General features: G+C 41.4%; 2 protein-coding genes across 2 annotated transcripts in view; one reads left to right on the forward strand and one right to left on the reverse strand.

The window, feature by feature from the left end:
- The window catches only part of CMSS1 (cms1 ribosomal small subunit homolog (yeast)), a 207734-nt gene that overhangs the window by 57834 nt on the left and 122371 nt on the right, over nt 1-27529 (reverse strand). The window lies entirely within an intron of this gene.
- FILIP1L (filamin A interacting protein 1 like) overlaps nt 1-27529 on the forward strand; it is a 187302-nt gene that overhangs the window by 24893 nt on the left and 134880 nt on the right. The window contains exon 2 of the mRNA XM_017830819.1: nt 20065-20207. The gene's annotated coding sequence lies outside the window, so the exon portion shown is untranslated. The remainder of the gene's footprint in view (nt 1-20064; nt 20208-27529) is intronic.

Genomic DNA, 27529 nt, shown 5'->3' on the forward strand with positions numbered 1-27529 from the left:
ATAAAATATAATAAAAATATCAGGAATTAAATATTTAGGAACTGTGATCTCACAGACGAGAACAGAACAATTTCAACTGAAGTCAATGGAATTATACCCTCTGACATGAGATCACAACAGGCACTCAAAACATACCTTAAATCATTAAATCCCCAGATGCAATGCCAGTGGCCAACATCTATATTAGCCACATGTGCATTATCCTGAAAGGAGGTTTTAATTATTTTTATAGTGAGATAATGTTCCCTTGGCAATCTTAAAGTCTAGTAGCATGTAACAATTAAATTTAATTCTTGAGAAGACAACAGCACACGTCTGCTACTTTGAATCTATATAAAAATTAGCAATTTTTCCATTTCTTCACAGTAACAGTGACTTTTCCACAATACCATAAAGCTACAGACAAACTACATACAGAAATTTGAGGAGAAAGTAGGATAAAGTCTTCTCTGAGGCCAAGTAAAAACTGGAAGTTTTACATTTGGCCAATTGCAGGAAAAATGGGAAAGACAACACTTCATTCTGTAACAAAGTATCAGCTAACATACTTAGCAGAGGGAAACCAGTTCTTCACCAGCCAAATCTGACTTCTATTCAGTGAACTAAAAATATATCTGCAGAGGTTTGACCTCAAAATTTGGAACTTTCTTACTTCCAGATGCACAACAGCTCAAAATTATGCATTTTCAGGTCAGGATTCAAAGGCCCCCCCTACTGTCTATTCCCCACAGAAGTTAATCACCAAGCATTAGGTAGCACAGCCAGTGTTAGAGAGTAAGGAAACAATTATTCCCACTTATGGATAGAAAAATTGAGCCATCAGTCTCTTCTGTCTTTTCTAGGATACACTTTACAGGATTGCTGTGCAAGGTTTAGCACGCTGCATGATGCCACCACTGATCCTTCCCAGCGCTGCTCTCTTGTGTTTGCTCCCAAACAAATCAGAGGAAAGAAAAAAGCTCAGTCATCAGGGTAGTGAACAAACATACTGACACTTAGGAGATGCATAGAAAAGGTAACCTAAAGATAGCTATAAGGAAAACCTATTTAAAGTTTGTTCTGCCAGAGGAAAAACAGGGAGCTGACACACCTTAATCAGGAGCATCGCTAAAGATCAAGCCAACTGTTGACCTCAGGCAGTTAATCCAAACTACAATTTTATTTGTCTGTGCTACAAATTGAAGGAGAGAGTGCTCAGGGGTTTTTTTAATTAAAAAAAAAAATACTGTCCCGTGAGTAAGAATTTCTTCTAATGTATCACCTTAATTCTTATAATGCCATGGCTGCATGTGGAAATGGTCACTCAGGAGTGTCAGCAGCATTTTCAGGCCTTTTTCTGCACTATGGATATGTGATTAAAAGAACTAGTGGATCACACTAGTTTCTCTAAAATGTACAATCCCATAATTTTCCCAGCATGATCCTGTGGGCAAGGAGGCAGGAAGGTTAGTTGTGGTCATTTGTAAAGAAAACAAACTTTAGTTTCTGGAGAATAATGTTCCTTTCTTCTCTAAATGACTGTTCACCTGCATGGTAGTGGTTAGGGTGCAGGACTCTCACCGCTGCGACCCGGGTTCGATTCCCGGCCCCCCGGGCAGATGGAGCTCGTCAGCCCTGTGAGGCAATCCATCTAAGAGAAGGTCACTCTAAACAAACCTACGTTCTGAGACCTTCACTGCCACTGTCCAAGCGTGCTTGGCCCCGGCAGATGAACCTCAGGATTAAAGGGTGGGCTCAGTTCAGCGCACGCTGTGTCTCACCTAAAAAATCCACTGCGCAGGCTCGAAGGGTTAATGACCTTTCCCAAATCTTCGCTCGCGAAGACTGGCCATTATTTAGTGCTATGAGGGACCTCATCACTATGTCCCTCCCCTGCTCAGCTCACACAAAAGAGGGTGTCCAACTCTCCAGCAGCACAGTGACTGCAGAGTCGTGCTGCTGAAGGAACCAAATCCCACCTGGCATCCTTTTCAACAGTACTCAAAGGAGATACGGGTCTTGTTACGTGCTCTGCAGATCCCAGGACCAGAAATGTTCATTTAGACATGCTACTGGAGGTTACCAACGTTCATGGAAGGAATGAATCCTAATTCCCACCAGCAGCTCTACCCCAGCACAGTAATAACGAAGACAATCTGCCACCCAAGGTGACCGCTTCTGGTTCACTTTGAACCAGAGCTACTTTCTGTCAGTGGCCAAATCACAGTGATGAAACAGATTTCTTTATGTAATGCAATCCTCTGCCACAACATAGATACTATCAAATAGTGTCATCATCTTGCATTTTCTTTTGTGAATGAAGATGCTCAGTCTGACCACCTGTGCATCAAACAGAGGGAGAAGGCCAGCTGAGAAGGCAGCTTTGGACTGTTTCTTGGCAATGCACTCTGGCCCTGGGCTGTAAACTCTGACAATACCACACATAAAGCAGGTTATGCTCTTCACCCAGCAAACAACGAGGTGCATCTCCTCAGCAAGGAAGGGAGCTCTCATAGCTTACATCTGGCTACAACTCTGCCAAGTGAGAAACACAAGGCTGGAAACTGAGCTGCCTCACAGCAACAGAAGCTAAAAAATACAAAGACCATGATGCAAAAAAAGGTTAAAATTCACAAAAGAAGTGAATTAGAAAGGCTCAAGTAACCTCAAGCAAAGAGCAACAAATCCCAGAGGTGCTCTGCCTTGCAAGAGAAGCAGCTGAGTGTGCAAGGGTGAGCATCAACCCATTTTGGCTGCCTATGCACAGTGGAGGAGGAAGGACATGCATGGGATCACCTTTGGAAGCACAGCTAGCTAGTCAGCTCCAATGGTAGCAGGAACACACAACAAGGGAGAACATACAAACAGACAGAGCACCACAATGGACAAAATGCTTGTCCCCTACAAGACATAGTTTAGATGTGCAGTTGTTTGGCTCTTACCGAATTTAAAAGACTAATCAGCCTATTAAGACAAATTCCTGTGACAAGCTGATCTTATATCACCGATGATGTAGTGATCTTATATTGTCAAAGATCAAGAGCACCAGTAAGATTTTCCATGCACAGGGACACTAAGGGATAGAACTCCTGCAGCTTTCCTTCTGGGGTGACCCCTAACATTAGTCCAACATGACATGTTTACGAAACTCCCAAGTACCTAAGTATAATAATCTAGCAGATTATACTCTGTTCTGTAGTTTTTCCTCCAAATAATTTACAGGTTAGGATTTTATTTTTTTTTAATAACTTCAACATAGCTAGTGAGCGGTTCAATAGCTCTCTCCAGTTTTTGGCTACATTTGTACAGTCCAGCAAAAGGAACTGCTGGAAAGTGGGCACATATTTTTATAGTAAAAGGAAATTCATGAGATCCTACTCTTGATTCTCTAAATTCCTTTACAAATCCATTTGGAAGCAACAGTTTCATCCCACACCAGAAATGACACCTCCTTTATTGGCATGGGGAATGGGGAGTTACAAATCATGCAGTCATTAGGAATATGAGACATCTCAAAGACAAAATCTAAATAGATGGACTAAACTTTTCTACAGCCACTGGCAAAGAAAGTGAGTATAATTATGTAGGAACAGAGAATGCATCCATAGAGCTATTACTCAGTGCATGAGCCCTGAGCAACTCCGTTTGATTATCCCATGTTTAATTCAGAGCAGTAAGACAGTCCCTCCATCTGAAAAATTAATCCAATACAAATTAAAATCCAAAGGAAGTAAATGTAGCAAGCACTTTAAAAGACATTCTAAATAAAACCACAGTACAATGGATGTTTGTCATATAAGAAACAAAGGTGTATAGTTTGATGGGTTTTGTTTAAGTGCTAATTTTGAGGTCAAGCCTTGTTTGCATATTTATTTCATTCAAACTACAAATGAGAAAAAATATATTCAGCCTATAACAATCTTGTGTATAGCTAACTTTTATTTGTAATAAGGCTGATTCACTCTCCTTTTTAACTTGTGTTTGAACTTCAGCTCCTTAAGATGGCTTTGCAGTTAAAGAGATTGTAAAATTTGCAGACAGACTTGACTTCTCCTTTACATGGAAAGAAGAGCTCTTCACAGCTACCTCATAGTAACACCCTCCTTGGCAACAGCTGTAGAGATCCACCACTGTTAGCTAAGAAGAAACAAGAGCTGAGGGAAAAAAAGCTATTGTGGTGGAGGTTTTTTTTCTATCTTTCATTCAGAAGTGACAAGGAGACACAGCTCATTATGTCAAAGACAGTACACAGCTCTGACCTGCTTGCCACACAAAAGCAATAAATTGCCTTCCTAAGGAAGCAGCACCTACCTAAATAAATTAGCTAGTAGGTTGGAAACACCTTGCATCACCATGCCAGGGCTTTTAGGTCACGAAGGCAGTCAAGTGGGTTCAAGTGGGTTCGGAGTCAGATAAGCAAATATCTCGTTTGTTTCAAAAGCTCAAATCATGTGGTATTTCATAAACTTCTCCCTACTGCAACATCTTAGTTGGTTTATCCAGTTAAAAGGCTCCAGAAACAGTGATATTGTAAAGGAATTAAATTACCATCCTGTTAGGAAGGATGCTGAAGACATCCTTCAGAGAGATGGATGAGAAACACCCACAAAAGTAGTAAAGGAAGGTCTATCATCTGCAATTGCACTGCTCTGCATCGCTGTGTAATCAAGTACAAAACCCATCCGGTTCTTGTTCCCTCCTCAGTCTCTCACCTTGAATCTGCCAACTTTTCCCATCCTTTAGCAGATCCTGACCATTCACATCTCTCTTACACCTTAACCCCATTAGCTCAGCTAACCTACTGGGGATCTTTACTGTGCCTTTGACTTATACAGGAATTTTTCTGTTACTGCAAAGGAATCCTAACCAAAGTCTTCAAATAATGCCAAAACACATGCTTAGAGCTACACACAATTAGTCTGAAAAATGAAGCAATACTGCAGTTAGATCCATTACATGTTCTTACAGTGACTAATAATTTCTTTTGTGTTTTCAAAGTAAAGACTTTTAAGAATCAACCGAAGCATGGGAAAGTATTTAATGTGATTTTCCAAAGCGTAGTATTTCTGAAGCTCTGCCAGTTATGCAATAGATTGAACACAGCATTACAAAGTATTCTCACATGTAACCACAGGGACTCTATGATACAGGTTATTTAAAGCCTTGTGAGATTCACTTACAATTCTAGGTAAAGCATTCTTCTTAAAGTATTTCACTGGCAAGTGTCCGAAGCTGTGTTCCAAAAACTAAAGTGCAAATTTTACAGCCTCTAGCCCTAGCAATTCACATCCTACAAAATAATCACAATTTTTATCTTTTGCAGAACAGCTGGGATCCCATGCCCTTGCAAGACAATTTCTATATTTTGTTCCCTAAGAAAAAAAAATATCACAAGAGCTGCTAGCAGGTTGGAAGCAGGTCAACAACACTAATGTCAGGGCCTTTTTATTTCCTTTATTTTAAACTCCCTGGGGAATCTAATGATCAAAACTTAGCAAAGTGAGTAAGTATGTTGTGTAAGAGGATTGTTAGATCTCTTGGCTTCAAACTAAAAAGACTATAAAACAAAATTCCTATTATGGATATTTCTTGATGTCTGGTGGTCTGTCATGCATTCCCAATACGGATAGTAATTTTCATCCTCTTGCCATTAAGATCTCTGATTAAAAAGCATTGCCGCAATACTTCCATGAAATTACTGTAATTTGGGAATTTTACTTCTGGAAAAAATGTTACAGAATAATTAACATGTCTATCAATTCCATTCTCTTAGTTAATGCCAAAAGCAGGAGGGATGAATTATTAACCACTTGCTTGCTTTGGTTATCACATTGACAGAATGTCACAGAATAACAGAAACATTTAGGTTGGAAAGGATCCTTATGCTGAACTCCCTTTTAGCATTTCTGCAATGACAGAAGCTTCCTCTCCTTCTGCCCACACAGATTTGTCCAAATGGACACTGCAATCTCACAACAAACATCTGAAACAGCTGTGTCTTCCTAGAAGCATCTCAACTAATACTTCAGTGCTGATCCACAAAAAAGGAAAGCAGACAAATTTGAGGCATATTTTATACTTATGCTTAAGCAATTCTTGGGTAAAGCGTAATAAGTTGGTTTTGATCTATGAAGTTCTCTGTATCTCTGAGCTGACTATGTTAAGGAATGAGATGGTCCAAGACTTGTCATCAGCAGAAAATCTTTCCAAAGCTTTCCTTACTAAAAGTAAAATCTATCTGGAATGTTTTTATGTACAGTAACCCACCACTGTGGATTACAACCAGGGAGCAGCAAATGGTTTGAAGCTTCACCAGTGTGACTGAGAAAAGAATCCAGCGTAAGTGCCATAAATACCATAAGCCAAATCTTAGTCACATGGAATTAAATGGCAAACCTACTGATTTTGTAGAATTCAAACTTTACTTTCTAGTCATAGACACTTACCTATTAAAAACCACAGAGAGAATCTGACATTAGGCTTCCTCAGTATATATATTAAGCTCTAAATATATATACTACAGCTTTTTGCTACACTTTCACATCTAATGTTGAAAATTTCCTCCCAAAATTAAAATTTCACAACCTTTAGTATATCTTACAAAGTGTTCCACTTTCCTATTCTCCTGGTATTTTATAAGCAGGTTTTAACATCAAAAAACAGTACACCACATTTAAAATTCATCACATATAGCAGATTTCTCTCAAAGAAGGTGAAATCACAAGTTCTGTGGGCAGCTGAGTAGTTTTTCCTCTAAACAGATATATCAGTCTTTCTTCCAATAAGTGCAAAGCAGCACTTTAGGTCTTCACATATAACTTGAATATTATTTCTCAACAAATCAGAGAAAATACTGATACTTAACAAGCTTTATGAAAAAACAGACCCCCAAAAAAAACCCAAAACAAACAAGATCAAACAGGAAACTAAAAAAGTTCCTAAATTCTTGCCCGTGGCTGTATGTGCCTCAACAGGTCTTATATGCATCTGCAAAATATAAGCAAAAGATAATCGCGTAACCACAATTCCAGATTTTACTGCAGATTTTGAATAGTTATTTGCTTCCAAAACAGGCTGATATTCAATTTCACGTTTTTTTCTATGGCTTTTCCAGCAGAAAACAGAATCCCTTGATTTTGATTACTGGCCCTGAAAACAGGAACCATTTATTTCAAAGTCAGTCAAGCTGTCTCTCTTTTGTGGAGAGACAAGTAACATCAACTGTACACTACAAACAAACCAACCGACCCCTACTGGGTTTATAATTTCTCATATCTTAACACACTGAAGGCAGAACACTTCAGGTAGAATATGAAAAAAACCAATAGTTAACTCGCCCAAATCAGATGTATTGCATGGTTTAATGTCGATACTTGTTCACAGTGTTCATGGAAGTCCAGAACTGCTTCAAGTCAATTCCTAATTATGCAGGCAAACTAGGAAAAGATGACCAGAAAAGACTAAAACATTAGCCTTGACCATTTATTCTCACTAAAAGATAGGAACTCATGCATCTTCTGCCACTGCTAGCTTGTTCAAATCCCAGTTTAGATTGTTTCTGCCTCTTCAGACTTCGCCTTTGGTGTTAGCAGAGGAATTAGCTGTATTTTCTCCACACAACCTGCTTCTTCCATCTTTTTCCAAATTGAACTGCCAGAAGTTTTTCAAATAGAGGAAAAGTCAAGCTAGAAACTTGTTTTGGGGCAAAGGAGCTGATTTTAGTTTTAACTTTGGAAAATGCATGGTATATGGGTCATCATTTTGAAATTCTAAGGAAAGTAACTGCAATTACCAGATGCTTTTACAAGAGCAGTGGTGAGTAAAAACTAGCCACTAGGCACATTCTAACATGCCAAACTGGCTAATGATCAAGTAAAGAGGTGGTTGCATCCAGCTGAAAAATAAGCACCATTTTTTTAAAAGATTTCTTTCTAAACAATCCTTGGAATTTACAGACAGATTTTATTTGCATTTCCTGCAACAAATTTTATGATGATGCCCATAAAGAGATGGAAGCTATGATGTAGCGTTACTAATCCACTTATCCAAGTATTTTGGACACTGATTACAGCATTATGAGGAACACCCACAATGCAGGCACAGGGGCAATGAAAAGGATGCTGAAGGTCATCCTTTCATAGGGGGAATGAAAAGGCTTAAAGGAAGCACAGTAGGATGGCACCGCTTGTCAATGCTCAGAAAGTCAGTTTGGTCATATCACTTCCTTCACTGCCTATCCAAACCACCAGCTCAAGCTCCAGCTGCTCACATAGCACGGTACAAAGTCTAAAAATATATATGGTTACCAGTTTCCAACAAATTTCAATTTGTATGCTCATGATTTATATGATTTTAGGTGACTCTTATTAGGATGATTAGGAGAACAGGTCTGATCTGACAATGCTCTCAAAAGAAGTGAGGCTGACACAGCTCCATATTCCCACGTGCAATCAGGAGCAAGGCTGAAAACGTGTTCTCAGGAGGTAACACACAACTCCTCCCTGGCTGAGCAGGAAGAGCTCTGCTAGTTAGAATATTTCATAATTATACACAGGTACTTATTATGCATGTACGTGTATATTTATATGCGCACCCACATGGGCAATACAGATTCCTTCAGCAGCTGGGCTTAGACACTCAGTCTGCCCAGTAACCACTTCTGGATCCCAGTCCTCCCAGTTGCTGGCACCAAGACAAACAAGTCTCCAAGGGCATTGCCCCACTCCATCTGCTGGCACAGACTGTCACACACACATCCAAATCTGCCTGGGACTCCACTACTCCACACACACATCCTTGACTCCCAAACCACTTCACCTACTCACTGGCCCAATATTTGCTACTGGTTCCACAGTCAGCTGCACACCCATGCTCTCTCCAGGTGCTGCATGAGGGATGCACAGGCCTCTGGCCTCTGGTCCCACCTCAGTGACTTAGCACGTGGTTACACTCACCTGGGTGTCCCCAGGTGCTGACACCAGGCACATGGGCCCTGCACCCCACAGTCCCAGTCCAGCTGATGGCACCCAGACCCCCACTTGCTCAGCTGCTGCACCAGAGTTGCTATATTCAGCCACCCACTTAGACACAGACTAGAGAACCGAGACTCTCTCACCCAGGGAAGAGGTAGAAAGGAATACAAGATGACAACAGCACAGTCTGTCCTGTCAGGCACACAGCATGACTGGACAAGTATACTGACCAGCAAAGGATTTTAACACAATTGGCCCTTTTTATGCCCTTAGCCCTCTATTTTCCCCCACTTCTTCCTCCACGAATCACCTAAGTGCCTCTCTTTGCCTGACTTTGGTTCTTCCCCCAAACAACCCATATTAAGCCCTGAACAATCTCAAAATGCTCTTCCCTTGCATCCCATCATGTGTGCCATACACTGCAGCAGAAACACTCTACTGTCCAAAAGTGTTCTGCCATTTGCTCATCATGCTGTGTTTCAGGTCTAGATTGTGGTGCTGAAGTTCTCCTGGGACTGTCCTGGAAAAGACTCAGACCTGGTATCCCTTCCTCTGAGACTTTAGTTCAGTTTTCTGTCTGTCATTGTGTCCTTGTGCTCCTCTGGGCTTGTGGAGGTGGAACTTTGGTGAGCTGATGGCCCCTGTGATGGCCTAGGAGGAGATCAGGGCAGGGAACCAGGTGGATTCCCCTGTCTTTGTCTGTGCCCACATAATGTAGCAGATTGTCCTGTACAAGAGTGACCTGGCAACTAAAATGCTCTGCCCCGAGCTTTCTTTTCCTTTTCAACTTATTTATTGTTTTGTAATTGGTGAACATCTGCTCCTCCTATTGAGCATTTGGTATAATTTAGAGAAAGAATGAAAGGCATCTGTATTAGAAAGACAAACAGAGGCACTGAGATCAGACCAAACAATCCTCACAGAAAGCATGAAAAGAAATTTCAGCTAAATGTAAAGGTGAATTTTCCAAATTCCAGTACCCCTCTCTTTAGAAGAGAATGCTTTAAGCATTTGTCTGTGATTATTTTAAACTTTCAGTTTACTATGAGGCAAAGAACTCCATAAACCTCATTTAGCATTCATCCTCACCATGGGTACCTTCAGCCTGGCCCAACCCAGAGCTCACAAGTTGGCTTTGACACATGGGATCCTTCCAGCTAGTCCAGCACATCACCTTGGGAGAAGAGGAGGAGTGGTGGCCAGCACAGCTGACAGGCCTCCCTGGCCAAGGCAGGCACGAAGAGCTGGGCTGGCTGACCACGGTCCCGCCCAAAGGTATTTTTGCTTTCTGACCAAGCACTGCAGGCAGCAGCCCTGTACTCTTGTGGGGAACTGTAAAGCATTTCGACCAATTCTTTCCAAGAGTGGGGAAAATTACTGCTGCTTATGTAATCTGGCTTTTGCCAAATGTGAATGTGAACGTCAGCTGAGCTGACGTTAGCTTTTAAGTTAAAGAGCCAAAACATTTTTCATTCTGATGCTCTTTTGGCTTCCACCATCGGCTATAGATTCTGCTAAAAAGTTACATCACAGTCCTAAGTGTCATCTATACCACTAGGACCAAGCAAGGTCCTGATTTTGTTTAAGGTACAGTTCAGAAGGCAATACAGGGAATACAGGGACACTGAGTCATACATTAGCAGCACCAGCACTGAACTGTGTAAGCCCCACAGGTCCCAGGTACTGTGTGATACCTGGTTTACCCATATGATGGTGGGCTACCTCACTGACCTCTGGCTCATGGAAAGACATGGTCCCAAGTGTCTTCAGACAGTCTGCAAACTTTCCACCTTGTTTGTTAAACTGGAAACTTATTTAACCTCTTAATTGACAGCACATAATTGTATTGATTTACACTCGGAGTGTGTTCATAACATATCCCTTGGAGAAGTTAATTGAGTTTTCTATACCACTTAATATAAATATGTATCATGAAATGAAGATATACATGCCAAGAAAAGAAAACAGAGACAATTAAGAAGGATCCCTCTCAACAAAAACAGCATACTGATTAACTGAAATCCCATCTCATAATTTGTCAGGAAATGGCAGTGATGCATATCAATTTCAAAATAATAAGCATTAAATAAACACAGAAAACCAACTGAAGGAAGGCTGTTATGAAAGCCTTTTACAGCACTAATAAACGCCAAATCCTGGAAAACTTAAAATGGTCTAAGACCACATGTTCTTAACCCGGTACAAAAACTGGCTTATAAACTGCATATAAATTAAGAACAAAACAATGGCAATAGTCTTCATATCACGCCTGCAATGAGAAATGGCTCATCCAAGAAAAGGATACCAACCCACCTGCCTCCACTGTAATTGGAGTTCGGGTCAATTCTTACTGTCATTCAGGTTTCTACTAGCTTGAATGACAGTTGGTCACATTGATGCTAAGAAAACCAAATATAGGGAAAAAGAGTCTCTTCTGTTCAACTCATGAACAGAAAAAGAAAAAACTCATGAGGACATACTGTTGCAAACAGGCGTGACAAAAAACACGAGCTCCCTCTTCTGTAAATAGCTTTGGTTGGCAAAGCATAAGAGTCACTGCACACTTCTTTGCCCATCTGACTACTAAGGGATGACTTCAGGCTAGTAAGGTTAAGGAAACAGCTGAGAGCAGCAGTTCCATTTTTAACTATTTTTAATTCAGAAGCCCCTAAACACTGTCCAACAAGGAGCAAATTTAAACTAAACACACAGGTCAGTGTTTTGTGTCCCACGGTCCCCTGATTAAATTTTAGACACCCTTGTGCTGCTGTTGTTGTTTTGATGCACTTTGTTTAAGTAAGTTTGTTTTAAGTAAGTAAGCTACACTTCTAAACAGTGAGAGAGCTCAGTAACAAATCAGCTATAACTTATATAGTTAATCTTTGTTAATTCTCCATCACCTGAAGCCTTAAATCAATATTGGGCAACTCCTCAAAAGATAAGCTGCAGCTCAGCCAAGTTTACTGAGCTGTATAAAAACCTACTAGATTAGGCTCTAAGGTTTGGGTTTATGTAAGATTGCCACCATGACATAATGTCTCCAACCTTAAGTATCCACTAGGCTATTTAATACCCAAAATACAAAGGCCGTATGTGGGAGCTATTGATTCTAGTGGACACAAAGGTGGGTATGTAAAATACACTACTATATGACAAATAAGAAAAAATAGAGTACAGGAACTCCAAAAGGGGCAACTTTGATGAGGTATGGAAAATTACTGCACACGCTACTATGCTGCAGATACAGTGCTGAAAATAAAATTCACATATTATAACAGGACAAACACAACTACAGAACATATCTGTCTTACCAGTGTCATGGCAACCGTAAAAGAAAACACACACACTGACCTGAAATAGTAGCAACTTCTTCCCGTTAAGAGTATTGCTTATAAGGGAACAAGCAAGAGCCGGCTGACCACATATCCATAAAAGCTGGGAATGCTTTCTGTTTCCAGAGAGTGTTTCAATGCCTTTACTATTTAAAAAAAAAAAAAGGGGGGGGGACGGGGACAAAAAAGGTGGGTTTGTCCCTGATTCTATAGTCCCCAAGTACATGAAGTTAACAAGCTGAACAGATGCACACTTCAGGAACTTCTAATTCAAACTGTCTAGTTTTGTCTTGGAACTTGCTGATAAACACAAACTCCCTTAACAGACCCTGAGCCCACAGGCTGATCTAACCCTTACACAGGCATCCCCCTCCTTTGTCCCACTAAAGAGACAACAACCTGCTCACACACGGAGGCTGACAAATTCAAAAAGAAACAGCTGTATCTGCCCAGCCAGGGCATTTCAGCCCTGTCTGTCCACTGAACAGCCTTCACATTACTAAGATTCATTACTTCAATGCCATTAACTGCAGTGAATTTGTAAGAAATGCTATGTACAACCGGATATTGGTTGACTGGAGACTGCTTCCTAAGGAAAATCTTGCACGATACGTTTTACAACTGTCTCTGAGATATTGTACCTTATCACTGCTGGCCCATTTCAAAAGAGAGAGAGAAGTCCTGAAGATGGTAAGGTGAGAAAGTCTGGTGAGAAACCAATGCAAAGAAAGGAGATTATAATCAGAGTGCGGGGAGAAAAGAATCCACTCTGCCCCTCTAAGTCTTATTTGGTGGTACAGGACCAAAACAGCTTCTGAGTGAATGTAGCAGGCACTGGCTATTGCCTGGTAGAGGTTTAATCAGGGAGGACAGTGTGGTGGAAGTTACCAAGGAGTTGGATATATCCAAGCAGAAAAGAACACACATCTAGTCATTATCATACCTTCAAGCCACAAACAGTTTGGATTTGCTTATTTAACCATAATATATTTTTCTATTAGCAAATGACTACGTATGTATGTTCACAAGTTCTCCACATCTGAGCAAAAACCCAAACCAGAAAATCCTGCCTAAAATCAAGTATTATTTACCATCTCCTACAATAAATATAACAAAAGTAAGCTTACTCTCAAGTTTACTCACATACTGCACTAGACATTTAAATATTGTGTCGCAATGAAAAATAAGAGCTAATTATATACCCCTCATGTCTTTACTGTGACTGAGACAGCAGTCTGATTTACAAGTACTTCAGAAATTTGTGTAAACAAGATTAACACGGAAACTGTTCTGCAGCTCAGTGACCTGTTGGAACCAACTGAACACAACTGCTGTGCACATGGTCCTCCCAAGTCACACAGGCCTGTAAGCCACCAAATGGGAAGGAAAAATGGCAAAATAACGGGGTTTTTTTTTGCATTTAATAACCACTAATAGTTTGGACTGCTATTCTCTGCGCTGTTCACTGACTTTTAAACAGCTCTCATTTAAACATCTAGAATACCTTATTTCTCATGACTACTTAATCCAGTTCTCCAATCTGAAAGTCCCAACTGCTGCTGTTTGAAGCATGCAGAACATTACTTGCATATACTTTATAAAAATGGCATTGCAGAACATTACTTGCATATACTTTATAAAAATGGCATTTGTTAGTAAAAGCAAAGCTTTTAAAGCTTAGGGGAAATAGCCTTGGGTTTTTCCTCTTCTGAAAGCTTAAAGTTTTATAAGTGAACCTAAAGGACTGCCAGACTTCTAAAGTGACAACACATTACGAAAAAATTTCCTATGTGTTTCGCAAATTTGAAGTCAGTCACATTTCACTACTGACATCAGGGCTTTTAATATCAGCTCTAATGAAATATAATTCTCCAATGACATAACTGTGAAGTACAGCATTTTCATTTCACTAGCTGGCAGGGAGGTTTTGGCCTTATTATTATTATTATTTCTTACGTAGAGCCAGAAGTGTTCTAGGCCCTGTACAGACATGTCTGAAGAAAAGGCCTTTTCCTTGTATCTGCTGTAAACACCAAGACCACAGGGTAATCAGCCTAACAGAACAGGTCACACATTCTCATATGATTGCTATGGCCGAGCTATATGTTAGGACACAAGAATATGAAGATAGTGTAAGAAATACTTTGCTTTCATCTTCTCTGCAGTTTCCCTTTCACTAAATCTCTTTGGGTGGGATTGGATGGTTTCTGGTTTGGGACAGTTTCACTGTTTATTGAAAAAACCTACACTCAATGATGAAATTCCAGCCATCATCAAAAAAACCCTGAGGGGAGTGAGGTGCAAGCCGAGGATTAAAATGATAGTCTTGTTTTTAAATCTGGTTCTTCCTGAGGTCACGATTCCTCTGCTTGATGAGAGAGAGATTTATTTTAAAATAGGTGTAGGCACAGTTTAACAGTTTAGCTACACACCAATAAAACCCAAAAAGCTCCCATTTGCAAAAGACCAAACTAAGGACATAACTGCAAAGAGCTCTCCCTTCCCTAAACCCTGACCATCCAAGAAACGGGATGAGAGAAGAAACCAAACTTCTCCTTCCCTGAGGCATATACCCCCTGATGACTGAGATTAAATCTGAGCATGGCAGATAGCAGTCAGAAGGGGAGACTTGTCTACTCAGAAGCCCCAGAGTGGTTGGTAGGAGCACCTGACATGGTGAGACCCGTGACATGAGCATTTTTTTCTGAATTTGTTGTAGGAATGAGCAACAACCATAGCAATGTTGTACTCACCCCTTCCCCTACACATCCTGTTCAATGCACATGTGTCCTCAGGTCTCCAGTGTTGTTACTTGGGAAAGAAATGTATCTCAGTTTGGTTGTACATTGTGCTCTAGGGCTGAGCAAGATTCCTCGTATCACTGAGTGCTCAGGGACACCCAGGGGACACTGCTGTACACAGGTCCAGTTCCAGTTTAAGAGGGAATTTGAAAGGGGTGTCTCATGGCACATTTCAAAGTAACAAGTCTAGGCCTGACCTGCTAAAACATGCCTACAAAGTGATACGCTATCTTGACAAGTACAAAGGGGAAGCCACTGTTGTGGCAACATCTCCCAGTGGTTTTCCTGAGTGGAAGGTAGCAGGACACAGCCTCTTTGCCACAGGGCTGATGCATACACCCTCAGCTTGGGTGGGAAAAAGCATAAGAATGAGCATTTGGTACATTAAATTGAAAGGTGGAGAAAAAAGCCTCCAAAAAACATAAGGGACAGATGTCCGGTGAGAGTTAACACCAAGGTTCATTTGTGGCATGTTGGCCTCTTGTGTAACTCTTATGATAACACCTTGCTGGATTCATAAAACACAAAAGTAGTAGATCAGCAGCAACGTCCCCTTTGCACTGGACTCTGATCAAGGTATCTCAGGACCCATGCCCTCTTTACCTCTTTCTGAAATCTTCAAGCATTTTTTAATGGGGGGTTGCAGAACCTGAACTGCAGCCTAAACACAGTCTGAACTCACACTGAATGACAGCTGCACATCAGCTCCGTTCGAGGCTGCAGCAGAAACTGGAAATCATGTTTGATTTTTCTACTTTGGGGGGCAGGTAAGGAGGAGAAGAGTCCATGTAATACATTATGGTGCAGCTTGCAGCAGCGGTGGTTGTCTCTTTTGGCGACGCAGTTCATTTCTGAAAAGATAGCTCGGCAGGATGAAGTAGGTGCTATCCTTCAGTTTCCCCAGACTGCTGGCAAACATTACACTGGTCTCCAACACTGAGGGAATACAGAAGAGAAAACAGAGAGTATGGCTTCCCAAAAACGGGCAAAAACTTTGGTTCTCTCTGGAGGATGTTCTGGGAAGCGGCAGGCGATAAATGGGTTCACATAGTCTTTTCCAGCTCCATGCAACTTAACGTAAATTAACAGTAATACAGATGTCCCCACCTCTTAGGGGCTGCGTGAAACTTGCAGCAGACAACAGCACAGTAGGGGAAAAACTGCCATGCATGTCTGCTCTCCACAGATCCAAGAGATCACACACAGGACTCTAACATGCTTGCTGGAGGCTTTGCCTCAGAAAGGAAAGAACTGAAACCATGTAAGGATGGCAGGGTTTGGCCCATCGTAAATGTTGGCATTTATAATGGAGAACAGTGTGTCACTGGATGCCTATTATAGACACTCATGGTTTGCTTTTCACAATGTCACATAATGATGCTTTGTACTGAGATTTCATACAGTAGTAGTTCCTCAGTTTAAGTAACTGCATTTTCTGCTTGTGGGAAATGGTTTGCTTTGACCATATCCAACAAGCTATTGTCCCACCAATCATACTGCCATAATCATTTCCCAACATTTGTTTTAAGGCACTGCCATTTCTAAAGAGCTCTCTTACATCTATTACAGGGCACTGTAAGCCTGAAACCAACAAAATACTCTTCCCCAAAGACAACATCCTTTTCATCAGGCACTGAAGCCTGATGGAAGGCTCAGGAAGGGGAAAAACTAGTTAAATAGTTACTAAAGCTATCTAGAGTCCCTGCCTATGAACTCAAAAAATACTACTTCTCACACAGTTCTAGAGTCCTAATATGTAAAGTTATACTAAAAGAGTATTAAAACTTTTACATCTTCCACCCACAAAAATGGAGCAGTCCCCTCCTACCCCTCCAAAGCTTCCAGCCTCAAATATCCTGGCGTAAAATGATCAGACAAAATAGGTGACTTATGTTTTTATTGGTTCCCCCAGACTATGACAACATTTCCTAAAACACTGAGCCAGGAAACTATTAATGTCTCTGAAAAAGTGGAAAGGGTCAGGCTATTTCAAAGGACATGTGTTTGCTAAGAAGCCTTTGTGTTAGATGTACAGGCCACTCAAGATGTGATTAATAATAATAAAAAAATTATTTAGCATTCACATGATATTTCTAGCTTTAAGGTATATTGTGAACATACTTGTAACACCACTGTATTAAGAAAACATTACCCCTTTTCACCTTTTTGAGAACTAAAATAAGAAGGTTAATAAGTTTGCCTAAGATTTTGTTAAGCAGCATATCCATTCAAGATTATAATGTCCCACAGATCTGTATGTGTTTCCTATCTCAGACTGTTATTGGAGAGAGAAATGAAAATTTTCTCAACTCAGGACCATTAGAAAAGAGGAAGACCTGGAAGATTTTCTAGATTTATCTCAGCTGTGTTGGACAGCACAAGTTAGGTCAGGGATTTGTAGGTGGGGTCAGGGATTCCTTAAAAAAGCTATGTGTGTTTTATACCCAAGCATTAAACCAGAGCAACCAGCACTCTAATGGGAGCATAGCATACTGCGTGCAGGACAGAAAGACATCCCACAGAGACTCCTCAAATCCTTCTAATTTTCTAGCACATACTACATGTACATACCTCTTTGTTTTGGCTGCTTTGTCAGTAGTCTGGGAATTATCAAGGGGGACACAAAAGCCTTGGAAGTAAGGGTGCTCCAAAGATATCACTGCTTCATTTGTAGCCAGAACAATTTCACCCACAAACCCTGTTCTGATCCTGACTACACGAGAATATGCACAAAGGTCAGTTCCCTAATGCAGGAGTTCAAAGCAGATTTAAACCCAACCTGCCTAAGGCATGTACAGTACAATGCATTTTACACAGAAGAATGCTGGGTATCCTAAAGAAGCAGAAGTCACTCTATTCTTACTGACAATCACCATCGGGTCAGGGTCACACTACAAACGCTGCAGGTAAAAATCCCACTATTGCACAGTGCCATCTCCTGGGCAAGCAAGACTGCAAAAACACCCTCATGCCTCCCTTCTCTCCTGCAGCATCCAGCGTTTTGGTGTTGTCTTCCATGCACTGTCAGGCCAGGCACTACTTCTATTCCCAGAAGGCAGACCATGAATTCACGGAAAGAAGAGCACATTGTTTACGGCTCTCACCATGAAACGTGAGAAGCAGTAGCCCACTCTTGAGAGAGGCGGTATCTGCACAGGCAAGCACCACGCAAGCCCACAGGATTAAGGTCACTCTGGTTTGCTGGCTAATCACAAATTAGCAATCAAGGCTTCCTTTCAATATCAAAACAGGAAATGGGAGTGGAGGAAGCGAAAGCTTAATAATTTCTTGCATGTTAACAAGTTATATGAGCCACTCCAATAAAAAAGTTTTGCTAAAGGAGCTTGAACCTAGCACACTGTCCCAAAATGGCAAACATTTATATTTAAAACCAAGCTATGTGTCTCCAAAAGAAAACGGATGATAACATTTAATTCAGCATAACTTAATTTCCAGGATAAGAGGACATCAAGCTGTGAACTGAAGTTGAGGATCCTACTCCATTGTAATCACAAATGTTGAGATTATAATCCCCAACCAAAACCTACAAAGGTAATCCTGGCATCTCTCTTGAAACATTAAGAGAAAAAACAGGATTAGAAGGGTAACCTTTTAGTTACCACAAACTGTTAAATCCATAATGGCCTCTGACAAAGGAGCAAGAAAATCAGACATAATGTGTTAGCTCCATTTCTTTATCTTTTAGGGCTACTGTACTCATTGGCTCTGCACATCAACCTGACCACACAGTAAAGTGTCAGGAAAGCTGGGAAATGAAGTCCCTGTAATATAATGAGAATCCTAAAATAGCAGAGGATTCTCTGGCCTCCATGCCAAACACAGGGAGGAACATCTCTCCGTCTTTAGGCCACCTGTCAAATAGGAAAAGCTTGGCCCATTACACAGTCCTAACTTGGTGCTATCTTCACTGCAGGAGGAAGAAAAACAGCTTTGTGCAACTGTTGAGCAATTCTCAAGAGTTCAAGATAGATGAAAGGCCAGTTTCTTGATTGCCTAGAGATATTAGGACAGATTAGGGACAAAAGTAAGATGACTTAAATGGGTGTATGCAGACTGATGTTTTGAGGGACCAAAACTGCAAGGTAGAACTCCTTGATTTTTGTGGGTGTGCCCAGCAAAAAAGAAAAATCTCTTGGGAGAACTCGTAAGACTCCACAGTACAGAAAAAGATGATTTCAGTGGGCTGCATAAAGAACAGAACAGAAGCAATGAAATTTGGGGAAAAAACCCTGCTGTCAACATATCCACTACACAATCTCCCTATCTCCCAGGGATGCAAGCAAGGGCAGACATATAACACAGATACTTAACACAGCCCACAATATGCTGGCAACAGTAAATAAAGGGCTAAAACTGTCTGAGCGTATGCTCTGCATTATGGAGTGTGAAAGTAAGTTTTTCCCCTAGTTTCAGCAGTAGAGACACAGGTAATCCCAGTTCCAGTGCAGCATTTAGCATAAGATATTGTCTGCCATAAGCCACCGCAATGTACTTGTTACACTGTGCTCGTAGCTGGAAATGCAGACCTTACTGTGGACTTTTGCATTACTGCTCTGAGCAACAAAAAAGTGGAAGAAGTCTGTTTTGCATATGAACTTCCATCCGGGATCCTCCAGGGTCAGATCGTTTTCACAGCAGGCATTCCCTGTTTCCAAGGTGACAGGAGGCGGAGCAGAAATTAATCAGCCTGGGCTTTAGACCACCCTTTAGCAAAAATTATGCAGAAGAGTTTTGAAAGCTGCAAAACAATGACTCTGTAAGACTGCGGGGTTTGGTGTTGGGGTTTTTTGTTCTGTTTTGTAAGACTTAATCACAGGTAGGTATTACATCTTTCACTGCAAACACTGATACTCCTTCCAAAGGCCTCATGTTGTGACCTTGCACTCCAAGACTCACTGTTATCAACTGTGTCCAGGCATTTATTTCTGTGGAGTCACTGACTAATCACTTCTTTCTTAGGATGTTTGTATCCAGGGCAGTCATGCCACTTCCTACTACGTGAGAAAGACCATGACGACTTTGAAGGACGGCCACCTTCTCTGTTGCCAAAATGATGGCATCTGCCAGAACATTCAGGTTTCCAGCCTGTGATGCTCCAGCAGGTTAGCTGATCTTCATTTAACTTCTGTAGTACCAAATGCTTTTCCTTAAGCCAGAGATTTCCAATTTTCCTTCCCTCTACTCCCAATGTACAAGGTGAGAGTTTCCAGACAAGGTTACTTTGGTAAGGAGTGCTGATGAGCTTGTACCTGTTTAGCAGGTATTACTCTATCAACAATCCACTGTCAAAAAATGGAGGCAAAACATGCAGACAATTCTTAGAGATAAACTATGATCCACGTTGTCCTTGCCCTACATTCACATAACATCCAAGCCCACATGTGCCATTCATTTAAGTGTCTAAAGGAAGACGGAGTTGCAACCAGTTTCTCTGAACCAGACACCAGGTAGCTGTTAAATAATATTAAGAATGATTTCACCATGAGATACTTGTATTGGATCTCACCCAAAAACTTTTTATATATTGCATATATTACTGTTTTGCTGCAAATGCTGTCCCAAAGCAAGAACTTCGACAAATATATGCATGAGATCATCCAGATGAGGAGACTGTATGTTTACAGAGGTGTGGTAACACTTGACAAAATAGATTATCTTTTTCAGTCTGTCTTCCAAAATAAAGGTTTTCTTGGATGATGAACTCGGGGGTTCCCAGAGTTTTGTTCATGGAGGGCAACTTAATGGGTGGGACATCAGGGTAAGGGCTGTATAACAAAAAAATCAATCAGCATGACAGCACAGAACAGCCACGATTTAAAATCTGTCTGAGGGTCACATACTTAGCAGCTTTCCAGGTCAGTCTCTGGGAACCCTTGACTCAGATGCTGAATTCTTGTGAGGAATATAATTGATTCTTATGGGGGGTTTTCCTCCTCAAAGACATATTTCTCACAGTTTTCTTTTTTTGTGATCACTACTGGGCTCTGCATTACATGAGCAGAAGAATGACAAGGCAAGAGCAGACATGCTAACCTTTCAATTTATAATGTAGCTGTAAATGCCTGTAAGCTCAAAAAAAGCGGCAGTCTTTATTGAGAATGCCTCCAGCCCTAGAAGCAGCTCACATTATATTTGGGAGGTGGTGGAAGGGGCTCTTACTGCTTAAATCTTCAGTAGACTTTTAAAGTTTATTTTCACAGTCTAAAGGCTTGGGAAGGTAATGATAACTTCCAGTGTTCTCTAGAATACTGCTGTCATTGTGGTCTTGTTATTTGCATGACATGGTTTCTCTGTGCCACAAACACACACAAAGAGGAAATATTTCTGCCTTGCATTATCTCTGCAAGTGAGAGATTGCCTACAAAGGGAAAGTAACAGCTGTGGAGATATACTGCCATAAAGGATATCAGCCTCCATTTACATCTCTTCAAGTGGAACTGACAAATGTGAACTGCACCTAAGATTTGAGTACACAACTGTGCCAGTGAGATGACAATTCAATCACGGAAAAAGTAAGACAAAGAAGATTTTTGGTTTACAGATGTTCTGCACTTAAACTTTATGCACATATTTTCAATGGCCTCTCATTCCCGTTTGCACACAGATTGACAAAATAAGAGATATGAGCAACTTGTTCTCCAGTTTGCAGGGTTGGCAGTAAGTCTCACACAGCTGGTATGCCTGTGTCTACTAATAACAAGGCTGCAGCTTTCTGTACCTCAGGCAAATTAATGGAAAACATCTACTTTACTCCTTTGGTACGAGTAGGTGTAATGAAGAATTCCCTTTTGCCAACAGAAACTATCTGAGGAACAAACTGTGAGTCTTTCTCAGCAAACTTTCGGAGTTTTAATTCAGATGTGAGGGGGGAAGCCACCAGTGAAATGAAGAAGCAAACAGATAAAAATCTCTGTAATGTCCTCTCTGCTCAGAGCTCAGAAAAGCTCTGCTATGCAGGGAGACCTGGCGTCAGCCCCATGCTCCCCCAAGACGAAAGGAACTCCATCAGGGTGTGAGCTGCAGTCCCCAGCAAAGAATTTCTTTTGTCTCTGTTAGTCTGGCAGACCTGAGAATGAACTCCTCAACTTCTGGGCAGGAAAGCATGTGTTGGGTCATGCACTCCTGTCATGCTGGATCACAGGGTACTGCCAGTGGTTGGAGAACTGTGTGACAAGAAGAAAAAAAGTGTTCTGGCATGGCTGGAGCACCGTTGTTAAAAGGTCTCCTGTCAGTAAGCAGGAGTGACTGACTGGCAGAGATCTGGCTTAACTGGAGCAAACTCCATTGTGCTCCTTATCCCACAGGAGAGGCGTGGCTGGTTGAGAAATCAAGGCTAATGCTGCCCCTGCCTCCATACTGAAGAGAAAAAAACCCAGCTGCCTCTGCGGCCAAACAGGCACAGTCCAGGTTAAGCTGTGGGAGACCGTGAGGTCAAAGCCTCATGTGATGGTCTCGTGTTCACCGTGTGCACTCTGCCAGGTCTGGTCAGGGAGTCAGACAGCTCTCAGAAAGGTGCCTAGTACACGTGAAACAGAAAGGTCCAAGAAACATCACTTGCTTTTAGCTGAAGATCAGACAGTGAGGACGTTTGGCAAAGTCACACAGCTGCGACAAAGGGTATGTCATGCAGCAGGTTTTCTATGATGCACCCAGCCAAGGAGGCTGCATCTGACCTGTGGTCTGTTTAAGAAATACAGCTTCACTGTCTTCTGTGTTTTATCTCATTGTGATCATGGGTCACCCGAGGCAGTCAGCCTATTGTTCTTGCCACGTGATAAGTAACTAGCTACATGTAAACAAAGCAATTAAGCTCCATAAGGAACTGTTTGCCATGCAAAGCTGAACTAAACATTGCATTTTGTTTCGGGAATCCAAATATGGTAAATTACTGACAGTTAACTATGACCATGGGATTATTGGCTGCACAGAAAGGGTAAGCAGAACAGGCAGCACAAGCTGAAAAATCACCTTTTATCCTCTTCACCCTGACACTAACCATCTTGAGACCCTTCTGGTCTCACTGCTAGCTGCATTTTGCTGAGTATCACCTTAGCATAACTAATTCATGATTATGGGGGAATAGACAGATAAAATTCTTATGCTGGCACAGCTGGTTCTTCAGCTGCAAAACTACCAGGCTCCATCAGTATCTCTCCAGGAGAATAGCTCAGTCGTTAACCTCTTAACACATCTGGCAGTCAGACAATTCATTAGGGAATAACACAGCACACAAATACACACCAACTCATTATTTTCTTATTAGCTGTACTCCTGTTGCATCTAAAAGCCCTAATCAATATCAGACTGTCAACTTGCTGAACAGAATATGCACAGAGGAAGAAAGAATCCCCTCTCACATGTCCACAAGACCAGAAGACTGGATACTTCGAACCCAACACAAACATCCAACTCAAAAAAAAAAACAAACCCAAACCAAAACAAACCAACTCTCCCATTGCTAATTTGTGTACATGTTCAGCTTTACAGACTGAATAGTCCTATTTTACATATTAATGGAATGTAGTAATATTTAATAGATAAGGCAGAAAAAGAACCACCAAAATAAAACCAGAAAGGAAACACTACGAAATCTATTGGGGGGCTAATAAAGGCAAAAGTAAAAATGCATTCTGTTATAGCACCCACTGGAACATTCACTTTTATATTTTAAATGTGCACACTTTACTCCTTTTCAAAGATTTAGCAGCTATCCCCCATTACAGACCTGCACTACAGCTCTGTGTCTGTCACTGCGGAACAAAAGGAACTGAGCTGAAGCAGGCACAAGACTGAGGGAGAAAAACCAGGGTTAGGCTGAAGAGTACACAGTGAAGTGGGTGCTGAACTCTGAGTCAGATAGATCCCAGCACAGCAAGGGTAAGGACAGAGCCTGGAAGGTGATGGCAGCTTTAATGATAAGTTCATAAAGTTCACATTGGAAACCCTGGAGTTAAAACCACAGTCATGGTGGATTTTCTCATTCCCACTAGTCACGCTCTCTCAACCAACTCAGCTATGTGGTATCTATGCTTACACTGCCTTAGAAACATCCCAGCCTCCTGATGAAGCTACTAGATAAATTGTAAGTTTTGAAATACAGCTAGACAAAGGTTAAAGAAAACAAACTGTGGTCTGTTATTTACTGTAGTGCTGCAGCACATGTCTGCATCTCTGATGAAGGCTGAAAAACACCATTTTGTGCAACAGACTGGCAAGGACAGCCGCTGGGAGGCTGAAATGGCCTGTTATGGTGGTGTCTTCCAAATGACATAAAGCTGTAGGAGAGCGGGACATAGGCTGTGCTGATGCTCTTTCCAATACAGTAACAGAAGCAGCACAACTTAAACACACACAAACAAAGAAGCCAAAACACTCTAATTTGGTTCATTTTACAAATTCTGGGTGCCAAAATGGGAGCAGAGACCTGGACAAAATGAACAGAAATAGCCTTAAATTTCTTTCTCAGTTTCACCCACCACCATAAATATTACTCTCCATCAGATTATTACAACTAACCTTTTATATTCCTTGCAAATACTTACAGGCACACCTTCAAAGCTGTCCATGGACAATGGAGGATCACTGAGTATCCTATATAGGAGGCAACAGAGCCCGGACCACACAGAAAAACAGTCAACTGGGTTTTGAATCAAAAAATCCACAGTGCTGCTTTTCTGTCCCTCAGGCTTTTACTTTTTGCCCACTAAAGGGAATCCTTCATTCATCAGAGACAAAAAGGTCTAGAGTACCTTCTTGGGACACATCTTAGGGGGGGATAAGGTGGGAAGGGATGCAGGCCTGGACTGCAGCCTTTTTTGGAGTCACATAGGGACTCGGAGAGTTTGGGACTCATCCTATAGGAAGATCAAGTTAACCCAGAAGAGTCAGAAAGCTGTGAAGGGCTGGAATCCAAAGCCAGGGGTGAGGGGGGCTAGACCTGGGACAGATGGTAGGACACTAGTTTGCTCCCACTCTCAGTGAAACCGATATCTACGGAAAGGTCCCGTTCCTCTTGCAGCCAACATAGGAACAACAGGTGTGGTCTGCAGCTTTCTTGTCACAGGGTGATCACAGTATATGAATTCTGATTGCGAAGCACTTGAGACTGGGAAGAAAAAGGAAAACTGCTTCTAGACCGTGCAGTGACTAGAGATGCCAAAGCTCAAGCTTTCATCAAACAGGCACAACTACTGTCATTGGATAGTTGTCCCATTGTCCATTGGATAGTTCAGCATCCATCCTTTCCAACACAACATTTCAGAGGAAGCTATTGTAGAAGTGCAGGTGTATGACATTCAGGATGCACTCTCCAAAATGTGCAAGTGTAGTACAAGCTTAGATTTACCCTTATTCCTTACTTAAACATGGTATTTCTCTGCCTTCTCTAACCTCTGCGCCATCTTTCAGTATTTTAATCTTGGCTCCATTAACCATATGCTCTGCTCTTTTCTGCTCTGCCTTCACTCTCTCTGGCTTTCCTCTTCTTCACTAAAACAGCCCTTCCTTCTTGAATTCTGTTTCCTCACCAACACAACAAAAATCATAACACTAATCTGATTTCACATGTGTAGCACAGTTGATTTTACTTTTGCATTCCCCATATTTTCCTCTCCAATGACGCTGTCCACATATCCTTTGGGACATGGCCTGTTTAAATTTGAACTGTGAACAGAATCTCATCTGGCCCCTCAGTATGCCCTGAACAAAGGCACTTAACAATACTAGTTGGTTAACTTGCTTCTTACAATACACTGTATTCCACCTTTGGATTTGAAGTTTTAGGTCAACACATTAATGCTGTGTCATCCACCAGTACAGCACCTGATGCAATTTTCTTCAAGGTCACTTTTCCAACAACTTTGAAGGTGGTTGAGAAATTCTACCTCAAACCCTAGGCAAGAGGCAAAGCTGCTGTATCAGGGAAAATTCTTCTGAGGTGCAGAGCAAACAACCTCTAAATTTCATCCTTAAGAAACATAAGGCAGAGTTCCTACCCAGCCCTTGCCTCTGCAACTAAGAGGGCTTGGTAAGCACTTGCATACCATGGTGTTGAGCATGGCAGTAAAACCTAGAAGGATCATTTAAACAAGCCAGGACCTGGGCATCCTGTTTCTCATGGCACCATCCTCATAATATACGACTGCTGCCAAAAATGACAGTATAAATTTCCCAATGAACCCAAGACATGGTTGACAAATATCCAAAAAAAGAATAAAAAATATTTATATCTTAAAACACGCCGACTGGGTAAACAAGATTGTAGCTTGGTCTGTGCTATGTCCTGCTTACCAGTGTGCAGGCTGAAGCAGACATAAATGTTTACAGCAGTCACTGCTGTGCATGCACACATGCCCCATGGGCTGCCCTTCCCCCACCCTTGCCTGGCAGGAGCAGAGCAAGCCCTGACTACAAGGATGGTGCCCTGTTTCAGGTAAGCTCCTGAACTGACCGCTTACACTAGACTGAAGGTCTTAGACATCAGGACAGCAGGTCTAATTTCCAATGCCATCTTTCTATTTCCAGCTCTACTATATATTGATATATCACACTACTGTAAAGAAGTAAGACCTTTTTTAAAGCTTTTAACACCCCAAGTTCTTCTGAAATTTGCCATCCTAGTCAAAGAACCTCAGATGCACTTATTCTGCAAATTCCTTCTTATAAACCCACCATTAATAGGAGACAACCTGCAATCTATTGAACTGTTATTAAGAGAACCAACAATAACAATCAATTAAGTGCTACTGTCTACCCAGTTTTTTAGTTAATTCTTGTGGCTTTACCATCACCATGTTTTCTCTCCTTTCCTTACTGCCTGAGAGACACCAACAGAGTGTTTACCTATCCAGCCATGTAAACACAGCAATGGCAGAGGATATGCTTGAAAATTGTCTGAACTATTAATGAGGATAAAAGTGGATCCTTTTTCCCCTGAGTAGTCAAAGCCATTATTTGTAACAGGGATATGTAAAAAACATTAAAGTAGATGCATGAACTTTTAGCTGATGATATGCCGTAGTCCATTACATCTGAGGAAGTGTTGTTACAGGGAATGCTAGTGAGAGCATTTTGATATGGGCCACAGGACTGGCTAACACCAGTTTCACTGCTCAGTGTAGCATATTTTTCCTATTATGTAATGCTCATTGTAGGTATTATAATGATACATAACTGAAAGCCATCAGTAAAGGCTTTCACAAGGGACTATGCAAAGAAAACTGATACAATGATAAAGAGACAGCACTTGATTGTTTTTCCTTACACTCTTTTGTACCTTTTGGTGGCTGTTAAATTGGTATGTTCTGATCAGATCTCCCAACCTCACCTGCCACCTTTATGATACCATTTGTCAGACCAAATTTAGAAAACAGCTGCTGGGAAAAGGGCTGCTGTCTCATCACTTGTGGAAGGTCACTAAATAAGG

The sequence above is a fragment of the Lepidothrix coronata genome, unplaced genomic scaffold (assembly GCF_001604755.1).
Source record: "Lepidothrix coronata isolate B3197 unplaced genomic scaffold, Lepidothrix_coronata-1.0 Scaffold184, whole genome shotgun sequence".
Taxonomy (NCBI): Eukaryota; Metazoa; Chordata; class Aves; order Passeriformes; family Pipridae; genus Lepidothrix; species Lepidothrix coronata.